The sequence below is a fragment of the Bombus bifarius genome, unplaced genomic scaffold, assembly GCF_011952205.1.
Source record: "Bombus bifarius isolate JDL3187 unplaced genomic scaffold, Bbif_JDL3187 scf7180000008539_frag, whole genome shotgun sequence".
NCBI lineage: Eukaryota > Metazoa > Arthropoda > Insecta > Hymenoptera > Apidae > Bombus > Bombus bifarius.
Window position 1 is genome coordinate 1 of NW_022884716.1, and position 18136 is coordinate 18136.

At 41.3% G+C, this 18136-nt stretch overlaps 1 long non-coding RNA gene and 1 pseudogene across 1 annotated transcript; both read left to right on the plus strand.

Annotated features, from left to right (window-relative positions):
• Positions 1–9431: 9431 nt before the first annotated feature.
• LOC117213235 lies at positions 9432–11098 on the plus strand. The gene is made up of 3 exons (XR_004488611.1): positions 9432–9616; positions 9761–9818; positions 10868–11098. It is a non-coding gene; the product is annotated as an uncharacterized LOC117213235 (long non-coding RNA).
• A 3670-nt stretch (positions 11099–14768) lies between these two features.
• LOC117213234 lies at positions 14769–16454 on the plus strand (annotated as a pseudogene).
• The last annotated feature ends 1682 nt before the right edge of the window (positions 16455–18136 follow it).

Here is an 18136-nt window from a genome sequence, read left to right on the forward strand (position 1 = left end):
CCATACAGGACCACCGACTCCCATACCCCATAATAGAGCCTTCGGACCGCGTCCCTAGGCCCATTCACGTTGGGGAGCAGGCCTCGTATGGCACCCAAGAACCGTTCCGCCTTGTCACAGGCCGATTCGAGGTGGGGGGAGAACCCCCTAGCAATATCCAACCAAACTCCCAAGTACTTCACTGTCTTGCTAGTGGAGATCTCCCCCCCGTCCCCCACGTCGTAGTTAAAACTCGTCGGTATCCTCTTCCTGGTTAGGAGGATAACCTCCGTCTTCTCTCTTGCCAGATGAAGTCTCACGTCGCTGCACCAACTAGTGGCCGTACTGATGACCGCCCTTATCCTGTCCTGGATGCCAAGGAACTCCCTGGCCTTAAGGAGTACCGCCAGGTCGTCGGCAAACGCCACGGCTTCGATGTCCTTCTCCCGGTCCAGCGTCTCCAAAATTCCGTCGTACACCCCCGCACCGACCTTCCTCCTTACGATGCCGCCCCGGCAGTGCGCTATGATCCTCCTATCGGCCAGGTAATCTCCGATCAACCCCTGAAGTCGTCCTGGCAACCGCCTCCTTCGCGCTTCCTCCAGAATATTCTGCAGCCTCAGCGTATTAAACGCGTTCTTCACGTCAAGGACGACCAGAACGCATACCAGGCCCTTTCTTCTGCAGTCCTCTGCAACCGCGACCGTCCTGTTCAGGGCTTCGAGGGTTCCCCTCCTCCTCCTGAAGCCAATCTGGTTCTTGTGGAAGGGATCTCGCTCGATGCTCCTCTCGATGAGTATCTTCAGTGTGTGCTCCCAGACCTTGCTCAATGCCGGCAGTATACTGATCGGCCTGTAAGCTGACGACAGTGTCGGGTCTCTGTTGGGCTTGGGTATCAGCACCACCCTAGCCACCTTCCATACTGCCGGTATGCTACTGCAATTGTTAACTCCATTGAGCACAGCTAGGAACACCCACGGTCTTCGTTCCGCCAACAGTCTGACTAAAGTACCGGGGATCCCATCCACCCCTGCAGCCTTCCTAGGATCGCATTTCCCGACAGCCATCTTTAAACCTTCCTCGTCTATCCGCAGATCATCGGCACCGTCGAGTACCGCAGGTGGGGCCAGTCCGATTCCTTGCCTACCCGGTCGCGGTTGCTGCCCGGTAACGAAGAGATTGTCCAGGATACTCGCCACCTTGTCACCTCCCAGGGGCTCGGATGGCGCCGACCGCACCGATCTGCTCCTCACCACTCGATACGGCCTGCCCCACGGATCCTGGTCTAAAGTGGGACATAACCCCTGCGAGCCGCCACCGCTCGTTGTGCTCTTCTCCTGCTCCCGCACATTGCGCTCCTTAACGTGGCTGGCTCGCTGTTCCACCAGTAATTGGCTCGTCTTTTCGCCCGCGACGGGAACTTCTTCCTCAATGTCTCGGCACACTTGCGCTCCAAGGTATTCTGTAGCCTTTCGCCGCATGCCGACTCGTCGCTTTTTAAAACGTGCTCCGCGTAGACAGCGTCGAATTTGCTCACAAAGCTATCCGCATCGATCTGCTTCGTCGAGTACACGAACGCCCCGCCAACTGCCCTCCTAACGCTGCTCGTAAATACGTGTAGTATATAAAAATGGTCAGAGGCTGAGTACCAATCCAAGACGGCACTCCTCCTCCAACTCAGCCTCATACGTCGATCGATACACAACACATCCGGGAAGCTAGTCCTTCCATTCCTCAGGAAGGAATAGTTCCCCGTCGTCCTAATCGGTACCAACGCGCGCTTCGTGATCACGTTCAACAGGCATGCCCCCTCCGTTCGGTCCTAATGCCACCCCACACTCTAGACTTGGCATTAAAGTCGCCGGCAACCATTAGCGCCGGTGCGCTTCTCCTCCCCTCCTTCAGAACCCCGTCTAGTTCCCCCCCAAAAAGCATCGAAAATGCACCTAGTCGTATTCGAGGAACAGTACCCACTGACACAGAACGCGTCGCCGACCCTGATTCCTACGATCCCAGCCTTTTGGACCTGGGTCTCGCTCATCGCGTATCTACCGTTAAACAGGGTGACCCATGCGGATGCATCCCCGCCCTCGTCGTTAAACCAATAAGGCAATTGCCTGTAGGGCTTAGAGATGACCACGATGTCCACCCTGCTTTCACACGCGTACTGCATCATCAGATCCTGCGCCAGTCTGCACCTATTTAAGTTAATCTGTAGGACTCTAATTGAGTCCCCGTCTAAACTTCCTAACTCCTAGGCGCACCATCGGGCACGCCAGCGAACCGGTGATGTGTTTCGCACGGATCACCTCCTGCCCCGAACACATCGCGCATCTAGGTTCCCTATCGCAGTCCTTCATGGCGTGTTCGGTACTCCTACACCTCCTACAAAGTTCCCTATCCGGGCACACCACGGTACATTTCGCTGCCACGTGCCCCAGCATGTGGCTCTTAGCAGCGCCGTGCGCCGGTAAGCAACCTAACTGAGGCTATGGTTAGCCCCTCAACCTCCTATCCCTATCTTCGCTCGGCACCCCGTTAGCAGGGAGGACCACCACCGCGACCTGCGTGCCCCATGGTGCCATCTTCAGGGATTTCACCTCCACGCTCACACTGTCCTTGATCCCCCATAGCGCTCTTATCTCTTCCACCAGCTCCTCTTTGCTGGTGAGGGGGTCAACGTTTCTGATCTGCAACGTCGCCCTATTAACGAGCGCGGCCACCTCCGTGCTGTCGCTTAACGCGGCTCTCAGTCTCATCGCCGCCTCGTGCACCGACACCGTCCTGTCGAACTCTATCAGGGTGTGCCCTGCCCTCGTTCTTCGGACCCCCGTGGCTCCCTTCAGGGTGCTCCTAGCAGCCAGTATCTTCTTATACGCCTGGAGCCACTCCGAACCTTCCTCCACCTTTGCCAGGAGCGCCTCCCTCCTTCTTCCATCTCTCGGTTCAGCCCTATCCTCCGGGGCCACCTCTCGACTATTCGTCGGGCGCGCTTTCGGAGCCTTCTTTATAAGGGAGCTCTCCTCTCCCTTTTCTCCTTTCGAACTTCGTCTACACCTCGGAGTCGTCACTATACTCCTCCTCCATCCTGGCCTTACTGAACCTACTCCCCCAGGCCTCCGCATAAGAGACGTCGCCTTTTCGAGGCCTCTTACGCTCCTCTGTCCTCGCCACCTCGGCCAGCGATATCCCTTCCCTCTTGGGATATCCGCCCTCGCTGGCCGCCGTCACCCTACTGACCGCTCCATCGACAGGATCCCTCCTCCTCTTCCTCCTCCTATCCTTGTGCTCTCCGCACTGCTCCAGGGACGATAGAATACCTTTCATCATATTCCCTACCACCCTGATATCCTCGCCTTTGTTCTTGTCTACCCTGAACTTTTTCACAAGGATATCGGTATCACGGCCTCAATATCACGACGTCTATATGACGGCGTCGCTCGTCATCGTGTCATCCCTGACACTGTCCTCCGCTTCGCCAGGCATGGTCGCACTCGCCTTTTTCACTCCAGAGTTTTTATCCACCACCCTTCTCACCAGCAGCTTGGCGTAGGCCAGTGCTCTCGTCGTCACTGGCGTACCGAGGTCGCCGTCCCCCATCCCAGCGGAACCCTCCGAATCTTCGACTACTCCTATCTCGGGCCTAGCACCGCTCGGGGGGCTCCTCAGGGCCTTCCTACTGGGCCTGAAGGGGTCGTTCTCCTCATCCCCCCTACTCCTTGGTACCACCGAAATGGTGACGTTCTCCCCTATCCTTACATCGGACACCACCCTCGGCTTTTCTATACTACCCGCCAACCTCCTACCATAGATTAATAGAGACACCTAGCGCACCTTTAAACACATATTCCACACCTGAAATACAACCATTACGAGAATTATCTCAAGACACCGATTCAATCATCTTCGAAGCAAGGCATGTAAGATTCCAAAAGGGCATACAAAAGGGAATACTACGCCGAAAATAAGAGTCTGGAGGACCAGCCTAACTCTAACACCGGGGGAATGTAACGTCAACAAATATCGCCAATACCGACTCAGCCCGGGGCCGCCCTGCGTCCTTTCGATCGCCAATAGATCTCCCGTCCTTGACCCCCACCACCGCGAGCTGTCTCTCAAATAGAGAGAACCAAAATACGATCTTCTGCTGCTTCAGCGGTGGCACGCGGATGGTTTGCAAAATCGTAACCGTAGTCGTATTGTTTCGACATCCTTAACGCGCTCAGACTCACAATATTAATTTCGCTATCTCAAGATCACGTGGAAATCACCAATGTGGAGGATTAGTCTTTATTTGGTTGAGCGAAATAACGAAAGCGAAATATTGCTGTCGCAATCCGTTAAATATATCTCCAAATCAATAAATAAATTACAGACGAATTGTGAGTGGCTGGTACAAAAATATATTACGAAATGAATACCCGATAAATACTCGGAGAAACTTTGTAGATCACTTCGATAATTGTTTACACGAATAATGCTCTTCGACTCTGTTCGATGAACTCCTTCGCTCGTGATTGCGTCCGTTTATTTATACTGGTCGGGGGAGAACCAGAAAATTCGAATTCGTCTACGTTTGACGGTTGTATATAGCGGCGACATTGTTTTGTCCGGAGTTTATTTGTTCTTACATTACTTGAAACCTAACGGTCTTGATACTCCGAGGCAAAACAACAACATGAGTCACCCTCGATTCGAATCGTTCTGTAACTCATGTGCCGTTACAGATATATTTTTTTATATTTATTTATTTAACTTGTACCTTACAATATGTCCATTCGGCAAATCTTTCTAATTTTATTGCTAATTAATATGGTCCATGCAGTACTTAAGCCATGTATTTAAGTTTTTAAGTCTTCATTTTGCCTTTTACTTTTATTTACAATATTTTGTGAGTAAACAATTAGAAATATTTTTTGCATCACACAGGACGATTTTAGATGCGGGTCTCTGCATATATCATTCTGTATGGTTATGTAATTATTTCATTCTAACGGGTTGCAATTAATCGTAACTGATTCTCATATGTAAAAGCACGATCATTGAAACAGCAGATTACGTATAGAGGTTGTGTTGTATTTACAAGAAATATCTTACCTTCTTCCATTGTTCATTTACATTTCCCATTCTTTTTTTTTCGACACACTTTTCTTGGTTATGTTTTAAACTGGCATTACAATTACAGGACATGCTTAATATTTATATAAGTTTTACAAGTTTATATTCTATAAGTTATGTGTGTTGCGCAAAACATGGAAAATCGCTGTAATTAATTATGAAAATTATTGAAGAAAATCTAAAGTCATAAAAGGAATCCTATTACATTTTTTATTAATTACTGTTGAGGTATTTTGAAAGCAAACTAATGGAGTACAAGTCTACACAAAATTTCATTCTTTCACTAAATTTTGCAAGTAAGTAAGTGTCCCTTCAAGGAAAAATTTTTAAATAATAATGAAATTGACAGAATTCTGCTATTACAGTAAACAATTACACCGTCATAGAAGTTACAAAATTTGTTAGTAGAAATGGAAAGATAGCAACGTAATTGCTTAGAAGTGCTACAAAATATAAAACAAGAAAGAGCAGAGAGCAGTCTCATTGGTAAAAAAGGATTCGCTAAAATGGTAGGTCTTGCGATAAGCCGTACAATGTACTTTGCAGCGATATAAGCATTTGCAACATGCAACGCTACAACCTTAAATATCATTCACATCTCAACATAAAGAAAAACGTATAGAGTTCATAAAGATATTTGTACAGTATACAATGTAGAAAACAGTAAAGAAATGCAATCCGTCTAGTTGAACGGAATTGTAGAATATTCAGGAAGTTCCTAGCCAACAATATATTATCTTCTATATTGTAATTTATCGTATATCGACATATGTTGGAGATATCTATAACAAATCAAAAGATATAGATATTGGTCATCATATCGTCGAAAACTCCATGCAGATTGGACAATGACACAGCAACGGTTTGAACTTGTGATATATATTTATGTGGCGGGGAATTTGAATAATTTGGCAGACTCGTAAATAATTATTAGTAAAAAATAAAAGAAAAAATTTGCGGTTTGAAGTTTGACACAGTAACGGGAAGAAGATGAACAACGTGATTCGCTTAAAACGCGCAGCATTATATACAGATACATATATAAAAAGAAGAAAACTATAACGATTCGAATCTTTCGTTTGTGCACTCAAATCACATAATCGCGTGAATAGCACACAGTTTTGTAACAACTTTACTTAAGGAAATGGACCGAATTATTTTTGTCAGATATGCGATGCAGTACATCAATTTTCTAATCACGAAGACGAGATCCTCCTTATTTCACAAACGAATATATTTGTATACTTCGAATGTAGAATCATGCTTTATCTGTAAGGAAACTATATCCAGAATTTTAACTTGTTTCTCTTAATACAAGGATTGTGCAATGTAATATAGCAACAATAATATAACATAATATCAAGTTTCAATTTGGATAAACGAACAAATGAAACATTTGCTTATGTAATACAAACAAACCTATACGCAGTGAGGTCGCAATCGATGGAAAAGGTTGTAAGATGCAAGAACTTCTTGAAGAGAACTAATGAACACCTCAAAAATATTTGAAAATTGAAAATCTTATGAACAACCTACTTTTCGATAAATATGCGGCATTTACTACAGACGTATTTGCATTTTCTTGTACAGAAAAATGCAATTTGCGTAACTTGACCTCCAGTTGCTAAACAGGAGCACAAAGTTTCACTGCTTTGACTGCAGAAAACGCACTCCGTCATTTCCTCTTTTATGTCGTTGCAGTCATCCTTGTACGAGTTACAATACTCCTCGTACCATTGAAAACTGGCTATAGTCACGGTATAGGTGACAATACAATTAATACAATGTATCAGTGCGGTAGTACTGTTAGATAGATGATACATTTACACTGTACATGAGAATGTGTGTGTAAGCGTCAGAGGACGCCCAGGCCTTAGTTGAGACAAAAGACTATTGGTAGCTGTTAGAAGCATCTAGAATAGTCTGTTTGACAACAAGCGTGCGTGTTAGAAGGTTATCGAGGTCTTCAAAGTATAATATATATGTATCGATGTTGACTGCAAATAAAGCAATTAATTTATTATATCTTAACAAGTACATTCCAACCGAACAGATGTATTGTCAACGATTACGTTTCTCATCCACTCAAAATTTTCAAATCAACGTTACTGCACTCAAGACTGTCTATAGATAATATGCAAAGAAAAACCTGAGAACACCTGAAGTCAAAAATGTTTCAAGTGAAAACATATTTAGTGCTCGCACAGGAGACTAAAATCAATCATCGCTGTATGAAAATTGCAACCGCTTATGAATGCATTCTCGACTTGGATTTGAAAGTCCTGTAAAATGTTCTTATTGGCATTTGAATCTATTGGGACAACCATCTCATATGAACTGCCTTAAAATGTATGGAGTTTATTGTTCTGAATAACCTATTCCTGAAATGGGACTCCTGCCAAATTTTTAACTCAGGACGTTTTGTGAAATTACTTGATCATATGTCGCACTGGAACACTATAGTAAATTTGGATATCAAAAATTTGATCTATATGAACATCTGCTGAACTCGATGTATCTTTTTATTACCATCATATGATATTGCTCCATATCATGAAATATATACATGCCGTAATAGGAATACTATCATCAAATCTCTTCAAATGAGGGAGTGGCAAATGACGATGCGTATTGACAAGATTGCTCGATGAAGATCAATTACGTACTGTGTCCGCGGATTCCAAAAAATGAGTCCCTAAGTAGATGGAAAAAGGAGAGGAAACAGATAGATCACAAAGAGCTAATTATTGTAAGGGAAGAAATCTAAAACTCCAAATAAAGAACAAAAAGGAACAAGCTGCTTATGACGCTATCGTTCCTGGTCTTCCGTGTTCGGTCTCAATTACTCTTGCAGTATATTGTAGCAGGTTGTGTAGTATATTTGAGCATATTGTATTATATTTTGATGCGTACTATCTCTTCGATCACTTGTTTTCACCATTAAGACAAAAGAATAAAATGCTGATTGAAGATGCTTATTGTGACCTCAACTTAAGAAAGGAAATACTTCTTTTGATGTATATTCGAAACTGGAATATGTATCAACCTCGATGATGACCTTCATTGTTAGATTGAATTTTAGGTTTAAAAATTTGTATTTCAAAATGTGGTAGGAAGAGGATAAAACAAATTGTTAGTAATACTGAAAATTACATTTATTTTTACTGAAATCACTGAAATTAATACTAAGATCAGTGAAATTATTATTTTTCTAAAAATATTCAAGCCTTGAACTTTTTTTTCGTGGGGAGATCCTCATGGACACTGTCGGGGTAGTGTCGGACTTACCGACTAAAACCCCACGATAGTGTCACACAGTATAGAAAGCACGATATAAAAACCCCCCCAAAATAAGCGCTCGAATCAATCTGTTAAAATATTTTGACGCAGTCTCTTGTAATACTTTGAATCATTCTGTAACATTTTGTACCGTTACTCTGTTAGATCTGCATAATAAACTCTATTATCATATATGTCGGAGATGAAAGAACACCGGAGCCTTTGGAATTTTGGATAATCCCGCAACATTGTAACCTAGAGTCTACTATAGCTGTAATTGAACAATTGTAGTTATTCAACCCGATTGTAATTGTTCGAGAGTCGTGATAATGAGCTTGGGCTCGAAGCGACAGCCGCGGTCACGGGATGAACGCTTTGTCTAACAAAGGTATGGAGTAATTCTATAGCTCTCCTGAAAAGAAATATTCGTGGCGACACGCGACAGTAAACATTCCAACGGTTTCTGTCCTGTGGCTCGCCACACGCAGACCCTATTCTTCGAGTAAGATGATTGCCAGATGTCGATGCGTCTCCGCAGTACATGTTCGGCTAGCTCGAGGGCCCGTTATAAATCTTAAGGTTTAGTTAACTAAAGTTCAAACAGACAAACAGTCTTTGTCCCAATTACGGGAAGATAGGGGAGACATATTTTTCAACGAGCGGCGTCTCCCACTAGCAACTTTCCCTCGAGGGCGGCTAGCATCTTTTTCTAACCACCGATATGGAGATTGACCAATTAGCAGCAACGCCAATTTCCCTTACTTTCTGAACGAAGGCTTTTCTCGACGAATCCGATGATCTCGTGTTCTTAGACACACCCCATTATAGTTTTCCTCTGTGGCATGATCGGGACGGGAAAGACATTCTTTCTCGCGATCTCATTGATGAAAGGAGTAACTCTTTACGACCAGTGAATATTACGCGTCCGACTTAGATTTTGTGAGTACGTTCATCTATCATCCCGTCGACCGCGGATTCGTTATTGAACCTAGGATCATTGTCATTAGTTTCTCGTGCACCTAACTACCGCGATTATAATAACAGTATCCTAATAAATAAGTAAAAATACTCTAGACTCCATAATACCTACTCAATGTCAATTAATATAATAATATAATTAAAATAAACTCCTCTTCGCAGGATAATTCTTCATTCTACTTTCTAAGATCAGCTCCTTCTTTGCTCCTCAACACATTCATCACCCAATTCTCTGCCTCGTAGGAGCACGCACCTATTAGAAGTAAGTACATCATTCCTAGTACATCTATTTGAATAGACAAAATAAATATAAAGCATAAAGCGTAACATAACAATCACTTAATCAAAATCAAACAAGAGAATGTAATAATCCTCTTAACAAAACTAACTCGAGGCCTGCTTACAGGCATCAAAACCTCTTTCGCTAGACACATGCCATCATCAATTTATCACTATCACTCAAAGTAAGTACCTCATATACATAAATACATAAAATATAAATTTATTGTCATTATATAGTAAGTAGAATCAAACATATATGTCGGAGATGAAAGGACACCGGAGCCTTCTCTCTGGAACTTCTGAAAAATCCGTAAAATTGTAATTAAAGTTTACAGTCGTAATTAAACAATTTGCCGTCATCCTGCCCAATTGTACTTGTTTGCGATTTGTGATAATAAACTTGGGCTCAAGGCGACCATCAGTCGCCGAACGTAGCCGCGGTCAACGGGACGGGCGCTTCGCCTAACAAAGGTGTGGAATTATAGTATGACCCTCGTTAAAAGAAATACCAATAGAGGTACTTGACAGTAAAACATTCCAACGGTTCCTTCGGACAATGAATACCTGATGTTGAGGCACCTACACAGCACAAGTCCAGTTAGCCCGAGGACCCGCTATAAAACCTGGGTTTTTCCGGCAATTAAGATTTTCCAAACGGACAGACAGTCTTTGTCCCAAACTGACCAATTGACAGCGACGTGAATTTCCCTTACTTTCGGAACGAGGGCTATACCCGACGGATCCGATGATCGATCCGATGTCGGATCTCGTGTCCTTAGACACATCCCATCATAGTTTTCCTCTGTGGCATCATTGGAACGAAAATTCATTCCTTCCTGAGATCCCACCAAAAAGGGAGCAGCGCCTGACGATCAGTGAGTTTGAGTTAGAGCAAGTATATCTTTCATCCCGTTGACCGTGGATTCGTCATCGAACCTAAGACCAACGTCACTAACATCACAAGTGCCCAACCGCCGCTGTTGATTGTCGAATCGGTAATGTCCATACTCGTAGCATCAGGCCGTATCTTCGTTATCACACAACGATGGCCAACTCCAAGGGAGGTCTATCAAACGCCCACAACCCTGTTCCTGACTGTTCTCCGACATATAAAAACTAAATATAAAATAACTCTCTCTACAAATCAAGTAACAATGGTCCATTATTAAAATGAGCATAGATATCCTAGCGAGATCCACTTCATGAATAATAATTCAAAGTCAATTTTTAGATATCAAAAACCTCGTTCCCTAAACACTACGCAAGCCAAGACTTACCTCTCAAGTAAGTACATTAGTAAAAGCAAGTAAGTACCTCCTTCATATATGCTTACAACCAAGTAATAATTAATAAAACACATAAACATTGATAGATATATGGAGAGTTAAAAACCTCCTTCTCTAGTCGATATTAGTAAACAATTAATCGTATAAACTCTATAGTCAATTACAATAAACTATCTGCTGTTAAATAGGTAAAGGTGTATCGCTCACACCAGTTCCCGGGCCCCTTTCAATCGCAGCCGGGGCGGTCATCGTGGAGGTTTTAGTCGACTGGAGTCCGGCACTACCACGCCGCTTTTCCCCAGAAGCGACCTGGTGTCCGTACGGATTTCCTCCACGTTAATAAAAAAAAAGGGTGTATGTTACAAGGGAGTCGACGTGGATTATGATCGAGTGAGTGAGTTACAATATGTTTGGGTATAATTAAATGGTAATATCTTCGCTGAACAAAAATAAATGGAATAATTGGAGGATCTAATGTTAAATGTGAGAGAAACAAGAAGTGTAATGCTCGATAATCGTGGCGTGATGAGTCATAGATGAACAATATCAAAGAATATAAAGCAATAAATTATTGAATTATTGAATTAAAATATGAAGAGGAGTTGGTAAAGTCGAGTATCTATAGAAAATGGAATTACGAATCTCAATTTAAATGATAAAACTTTAAAAGGAAATAAAATTAGAATTGAATTAGGAGAAGCCAGAGTTCAATAAAATATAATAAAGAGTGGTAATATAATGAAGGAGTATTACGTAGAATACTACATAATATAATTGAACAACTATATAAATATAAAGTTTTAAGAAGAAATTTATTTTCAACCTTAAGTAATTTAAATACAATAGCTTAGGATAAATATGTTTGGAACTATAATGACTCATCAGATAAAGTCAGTTCATAATGGAAAACAGTGAAAGAATTAGAGAGTGGAATTAGAAAGAAAGGAATTAATAGGAAATAGTAGATAATTTAAAAAGTAATAAATTAATGTATATAACGTATTAGTAAATGTTTAATATGCGTGAGTACGTTGTTGTAGATAATTCGAAAGGACGTTGGTTGTTCGCATTTATTGATGAGTTATTATAGCTTCATAACTACAAATTAATTAAGTAATTAATTACAAACTATTAAATTAATGGTTAAGAATGGAAAGATTAAAAACGCCTTTAATAACAATAACTCATCACGCTAAATCTGTTTATCGTGTTTTGTTTTTGTTTTAGTCGTTATTTATTTTACTTTTAATTGAATAACGAGAATGGTTTTGTATTAATTGACAACGCAACAGTATTTAATATTGGCTTCGAGATGATAATTAATATAATAGATTTAAATGGTGTAAGATTATGAAGTATGATAGAGAATGCAATTGCACACGATGGAACACAATAATACACTAACACTGCCCTTTGGATGGCTTCGACACGATTAATACCTGCTGGATTGGCACATGAATATTAGTAGATCGATGAATTGAAGAAGGTACATGTGGGTGGTAGCATTGGGGCAAGGTGAGGTTTTCTTGTCACTAGGGTCAACTGTGAGTTGATGGGATAGGGGAAATGCAAATGCAAATGCTTATATGCAATGGAGTGTAGGAAGTAGGGCTCACATAATAATTTGAACGACGTGATGAGACGCGCACGTGTCATACGGTTGCCATATTGGTAAGCGGGCCCCTTCTTTAGGGGCTTTATGATACATTAAGGAGTGGTGCCATCTACATGTATGAAGTGAAGTATTATTCAATATGAAATGGTATGTGTCAATCTGGCTAAGTGGGCCACCTGGTGGCAATGGTTAATTAGGAAAGATTAGTAACATGTACCGAGGGACATCTATGCAGTAGGGCTCGATGTATGCTGTTACAGTGGAAACCTCATGTACCTCCGAATTAAAAAGGGTTTACCCTCCGATGAGCAAGAAAAATCATAATTATTGGCGGAGTGAACAGTTGATGAAGTTAAGAAAGGAGGTGATGACGACGAGAAGAAGAGCTAGAGAGCAATGGCGAGAGGAACTGGAGACGCGGCACAGTGGATTTAGGAGTTGCGGAAAAAGAAGAGGCAGATGAGGAAACTGATTCGAACGAACAAGGAGAAGGGTTGAAAGGAGTTCTGTGCCTCGTTGGGCAGGGATCTATAGCGAAGGCCGTACAGGGCTATCATGACGTAGCTTTTCTTAACGAGACCGAGGGGAAATATAAGTAGAAGCCACGGGAGTATTAGTGTCAGCGAGGGCTTGATCACGAAGGAAGCGCTACTGGATGCCGGAGCTGAGATGAACCGGAATAAAGCGGTTGGTGTAGATGGCATACCAGGAACGGTGGTAAAAGAAATTGAAGGTTGCAAAATTATGTGTTGAACAGTGTTATCAACTGAGCACGAAGAAATTCGTTTTTCTTGAAAATGAAGCTTTATATGGAAAGATCCTATTCCACATTTTTCTCTTATTTTTGCACGTCGAATAACTTCCCTCTGCTTAATCGGTAACTAACCAAATTTACATGTTTCAAACAGATTTCCAAGATCAATTTTCTCGAAAACAAAGCCTGTTATTCTTTATATCTTTCTTGTTTTTCTTCGTACAAAACTGTTTTTCGTTTGTTCCTATTACTTGACCGGATCTTATGTTTCACATATTCTAACATACTCTATTCATATAAAAATTCGTAGTATAATAATCGTTACTTTCGATATTAAAATCATTATTAAATATTCGTTTAATTAATCTTAAAATTGTGATACAATCATAAAAAGCTATCAAAAGAATGATGTCTAGATTTTACAAGCATGCCACAAAATATATATGTCGGAGGTGAAAGGACACCGGGGCCTTCCTTTGGAATTCATCGGAAAACCCTCAATATTTTAGCCTCTATAACTTAACTCGATTACAATTGTTCGAGATTTGTGATAATGAGCTTGAGCTCGAGGCGACAACCAGTCACCAAACGTAGCAGCGGTCAAGGGATGAACGCTTTGCCTGACAAAAGTATGAGGTAATAGTATAGTTCTCCTTAAAAAGAAATAGTTGTAGCGGTACTCGAGAGTAAACATTCCAACGGTTTCTGTCGCGTGGCTCGCCACACGCAGACCCTATTCTCCGGGTGCGACGATTACCAGACGTCGATGCATCTCCACAGTACATGTTCAGCTAGCTTGAGGACCTGTTATAAATCTTAAGATTTAGTTAACTAGTTAAGTTCTTCAAACAGACAAACAGTCTTTATCCTAACAGTCCCTAAATCTCTAACACCTACTGCGGGAAGATACGGGAAATCTGCTTTCCTCAAGGACGACGCTTCCCGCTAGCAACTTTCTCTCGAGGGCAGTTAGCATCCTTCTTCAACCATCAACATAGAAATTAACCAATTAACAGCGACGTTCATTTCCCTCACTTTCCTAAGGAAAACTTTCCTTAATGAATCCGATTATCTCGTACCCTTAGTCACACCTCCGCAGCGTCATCGTCACAGAAGGACAGTTCCTCTACGTTCCTTGAGTAGTCATCATCTTAATTTATATCGCGCACTTTGCTCAATCGCCACCTTAACTCATCGTCTATCAGTTGTAACCGAGAATTGCGAATCGTCAAGTGTAATCGCGAGTTCTACGCAAAGTGTCGAAAGAGAGAATTGTTAATAAATGTACTGTTTAAATATCTCTGAGTGTTTTTTTTTTGGCATCTATTACGCCCTACACACTTCAAATTCACAAGACATGATCCGTTAATTTCGCGATTTCCTGTGTCTTCTACGTGACACTATCTTCCATTATTGTGTGGAAGAGAAATTGGATGATATTAATAACTTAAAAAGAAAGAAACAAAATCAAGAGAACATGGTAGCAGCCAAAAGAATAACAATTGAAAAGTTACAAGAAGTACCAAAGATAAAAAACGAAACAGAGAAAAACGAACGTGTATTGAACGAACAGGAGAAGAAAAGATTAAACTGAAATATACCAAACCTTCCAAACAAGATTTGAGATATGCGCTTAACAATGTTAATAATGGTGACGATAACGAGCAGAAGCCAAGGATATTTGCGTATGGATTTTACTGGGATAACAACCCTGATTTAACTCTCCTTCAGCCTAAAGAGTCATCCAGCGATTGTGAAGAAAAGCCAAAACTGAGAAATAAGAAATTAAGTGCCGCTGAACGTTGAGAACAGAAAACACAGAAGGAACGTGAAGTTCGTCAAAGAGAAGAAGCGCTCGTCAATAACCAGTTATCAAATTCTGTAGATCAGTTCGACAGATTAGTTTTAGCTAATCCAGACAGTTCAATAGTATGGCTACAGTATACGGCATACCGTCTACAAGCAACAGAAATAGAGAAAGTAAGAGCAGTCGCGACAAGAGCGGTGTAAACGACTAATTTCAGGGAACAGAAGGAAAAATTAAACGTTTGGAAGGCTTAGTTGAATTTAGAATCGAAATTTGGAATTCCTGACTCATTAAATGATGTTTTTCAAGAGGCAGTGAGGTCTAACGACTCACTGAAAATATACAGTCACATGTTGGCTGTTCGTGTCGTGGCTGGCAGGCAGATGGAATTAGAAAAAACAATTAATACCATGATTGGGAAGTTTAAACATATTCCCGAGACATGATTTAATAGTGGAGAAGGATTATTAAAAATCGAGGCACATTATGCAGAGAGCATTGCAATCTTTCCCAGTATCCGAACGTAACAAGTACTTTCTCCAGGACACCCCCAAAATTTCATTTATGAAGTAAGCACACTATGAAATTAGAAATATCAACCCTTTTTGGTTATTATTATCGCACAACTTGTCTTTTACATAGTATTTCTTTTCGAAAGCAAATCTTACCATGCAAATAGGCGTAATAATTTATTCTGTGGAACTTAATGAAATATATCGTTTTATTTTAGAATAAGCAGTATAAGACAGATCTATCTTCAAAATTCTTCAACAGTCTCTGATTTTTTTGCTTCACAAGCTGCAGGCAACTGATCCTAAACCAGATGGAGGAATCAGCTACATCGGGGCAATAAGCAACGAGGCAACCCACGCGCGACTACATCACGAATCAAGAACATTATATCCAGAGATGAATAAACCATAGACCTATGGTACGATCCATATTTTTATGTCCATAGTCTATGACTACATTTATGAAAAAGTAGACGGTGACCGCGCGGTTTTTGATTTAGCTTCTCAATTTTGGCTACTAACTATTAAAAATTTGTAGTTCGTCCAAAAATTCAAATCGTGTCTCTCTTCAAATTGATCGATGATACACTTCATACAGAGCATCACATAAATGAATCGGTAGAGATCTCGAGTCGAAACAATATAAATCTACATTATTTAATGTCTTCATGATGCAGCATGGATTACCTCAAAAAATATGCTTAAGAAGATAGACGCAAAACATAATAACCACGAACGGGAAGTACAAAAACGAAGACTTCTTGGACAAGGGTATCTACCTGGGTACCTACAAAACCAAATTGTACAATTTCAGGCACAATTCAAATGTCGCCGAGACCTCTGAAGAAGTCAATAGCGCGGACGTGGTTGTAACGATCGATTAGCTAAAACTACTGCTGCACAATGGAGCAGTTGCGTCCCAAACGTACTAAAAGATTTTTGATTAGACATATTCCTGTTTTTGTCATTACAGAATAATCAATAAAAAGGACGCACTTGAGATCAGAGAAATTGTAAATATGTCAATTTATTATTACTTTTTTCATTTTTATCTGTATCAATATTAATAGTATTTTGCATATGTGGTAGAAAACTTTACATAACTGGACTGTTTTAGGTATTGTGTAATTAAGGTTGTATTTTCAACCAATCGCGGGGAGACGTAATCGCGCGGAAACACATCAGCGGGAGTCGTAAATTCCCGTTACGATTATAATAATCAACGTCGCGAATAGATCGATCTCCTGATTTCCGTTAAGATAATAGAGGTGGTTGAGGTGGTATAGCGCTGCGATTAACAGGATTATAAACTATATATTTTCAACAAATTGATACAACGAACTTACGCCGTTGCGTATGATATATGTCGTAGACGACGATTTGGCGTATGAAGATGCGATACACATGCACAGTATTCTTTGGTAATACAGCAAGGCCCTTACAGTTGAGTTTCTTGTTGTAGTTGACGTAGCAGTAGAGGAGACTGATGTTCCGATCTCATGCAATTACGGAGGAAAGCTCGGTGTGGGTGTGTTTTCTTGAACGAAGAAAGCGGATTCGTTTCTCACACTTTTCGTTAATAAGGTGAGAGTAACGATATGTGATGCCTATTGGTTTCAGTCGTGTTAATGAGTGGTGAGAGGAGAAGGAAACCTCCTACCAACCTTGCTAGGGGGTGTCATTGTTTACAGGAAAAAACCGGATTTTCCGTTAGATAAATATCCACTTTTTCCGTTAGGTCACTGCCCGCAGTCTCCGTAATTTTTAAGAGCGCCTAATAAGCCTAAGGACCTTTCCAATAACCCTCTATAAACCGAAAACCTTTCTAGGCTTAAAAAGTCCTTCAGGACAAAAGGATTAACTTAAAACATGTGTTAAAATAATGACGTTAAAAAGTTAAAGTTTTATGGTGGGGCCTTAGATTTATTGAGGGCCTGTTTAATGGTGCTTGGGTTTTGACGGTCCGACAATGAAAGACGTCGCACGGATCATCTTACGCGACGTAACATAGGTTTTGCTCACGTGATGTAATGAAATATGTGTCAGAATGTTTTATTATTTTTAATCATTTTGTACACTGTTTCTCTACATATTCTACAGCCATTTCTTGAACACGAGTCATGTCTTCCTCAGTACCATGCTGCTCTTCAAAATTTTTTTTATTATTTATTTATTTAAATTTTTACAATTTGTCCAGTAGGACATTTGGTAAAATATTATAGCGGTATACTAATATAACATGTGGGTGGCTACCCCCAGCGGGGTACCATTATCGTGTTTGTTAGGTTATGTCCTTGTGAGATCTGTTAGGTGTTTCCTTTTTAATCTTCTTTTTATGCTTGATGTGTCGACCGTTTCCGCTGCCAGCCGGTTTGGGTGCGTTGCTATTCTTTCTCTGTACCTTCTTGCACTTCTGTTAATCTCCTCCTTGACCGTTGGTATTCCCAGGTCTTTCGGAATGTTCTCGTTTCTAACGTACCATGGCCACGTCACAATACCACGTATTGTTCTGAGTATTTTAGATTG